The 1603-nt window shown below is 32.6% G+C and overlaps 1 long non-coding RNA gene across 2 annotated transcripts; it reads left to right on the top strand.

Moving 5' to 3' along the window:
* Positions 1 to 1287, top strand: LOC117104373. Of its 2 annotated transcripts, none has more exons than XR_004444733.1 (4): positions 1 to 28; positions 176 to 232; positions 791 to 847; positions 1231 to 1248. It is a non-coding gene; the product is annotated as an uncharacterized LOC117104373 (long non-coding RNA). The 2 variants fall into 2 exon arrangements; XR_004444732.1 differs by lacking the exon at positions 791 to 847 and adding an exon at positions 586 to 642 and having other exon boundaries at positions 12 to 28; positions 1231 to 1287.
* Positions 1288 to 1603: the final 316 nt, after the last annotated feature.

Here is a 1603-nt window from a genome sequence, read left to right as displayed (position 1 = left end):
AAGACAACAGTCACAACCACACCATCAGGTGAGGCTTGTTTAACTATTGGAAAACTAGTATTATGAAGAACATGTTGTTAATGATATAATTATGCATCAGGAAACTTGTATTTAAGAACAAAATGATGCTTATGATATAAATATTCCACCAGTTTATCGATTCATTATTTTACAGAGGATTTGACAACTGTACCCACTACGGACAAGACAACAGTCACAACCACACCATCAGGTGAGGCTTGTTTAACTATTGGAAAACCTGTATTATGAAGAACATGTTGTTAATGATATAATTATGCCATCAGGAAACTTGTATTTAAGAACAAAATGATGCTTATGATATAAATATTCCACCAGTTTATCGATTCATTATTTTATAGAGGATTTGACAACTGTGCCCACTACGGACAAGACAACAGTCACAACCACACCATCAGGTGAGGCTTGTTTAACTATTGGAAAACTTGTATTATGAAGAACATGTCGTTTATGATATAATTATGACATCAGGAAACTTGTATTTCAGAACAAAATGATGCTTATGATATAAATATTCCACCAGTTTATCGATTCATTATTTTACAGAGGATTTGACAACTGTACCCACTACGGACAAGACAACAGTCACAACCACACCATCAGGTGAGGCTTGTTTAACTATTGGTAAACTTGTATTATGAAGAACATGTTGTTTATAATATAACTATGCTATCAGGAAACTTGTATTTAAGAACAAAATGATTCTTATGATATAAATATTCCACCAGTTTATCGATTCATTATTTTACAGAGGATTTGACAACTGTACCCACTACGGACACGACAACAGTCACAACCACACCATCAGGTGAGGCTTGTTTAACTATTGGAAAACTTGTATTATGAAGAACATGTTGTTAATGATATAATTATGCCATCAGGAAACTTGTATTTAAGAACAAAATGATGCTTATGATATAAATATTCCACCAGTTTATCGATTCATTATTTTACAGAGTATTTGACAACTGTACCCACTACGGACAAGACAACAGTCACAACCACACCATCAGGTGAGGCTTGTTTAACTATTGGTAAACTTGTATTATGAAGAAAATGTTGTTAATAACTTGTATTATGAAGAACATGTTGTTAATGATATAATTATGCTATCAGGAAACTTGTATTTAAGAACAAAATGATGCTTATGATATAAATATTCCACCAGTTTATCGATTCATTATTTTATAGAGGATTTGACAACTGTACCCACTACCGACAAGACAACAGTCACAACCACACCATCAGGTGAGGCTTGTTTAGCTATTGGAAAACTTGTATTATGAAGAACATGTTGTTTATGATATAATTATGACATCAGGAAACTTATATTTCAGAACAAAATGATGCTTATGATATAAATATTCCACCAGTTTATCGATTCATTATTTTACAGAGGATTTGACAACTGTACCCACTACGGACAAGACAACAGTCACAACCACACCATCAGGTGAGGCTTGTTTAACTATTGGAAAACTTGTATTATGAAGAACATGTTGTTTATGATATAATTATGACATCAGGAAACTTGTATTTCAGAACAAAATGATGCTTATGATAT

Source organism: Anneissia japonica, unplaced genomic scaffold (genome assembly GCF_011630105.1).
Source record: "Anneissia japonica isolate Jap-2015-1 unplaced genomic scaffold, ASM1163010v1 scaffold8503_len5061_cov132, whole genome shotgun sequence".
In the NCBI taxonomy this organism is placed as follows: domain Eukaryota; kingdom Metazoa; phylum Echinodermata; class Crinoidea; order Comatulida; family Comatulidae; genus Anneissia; species Anneissia japonica.
This window is presented reverse-complemented; position numbering and strand designations above follow the sequence as displayed.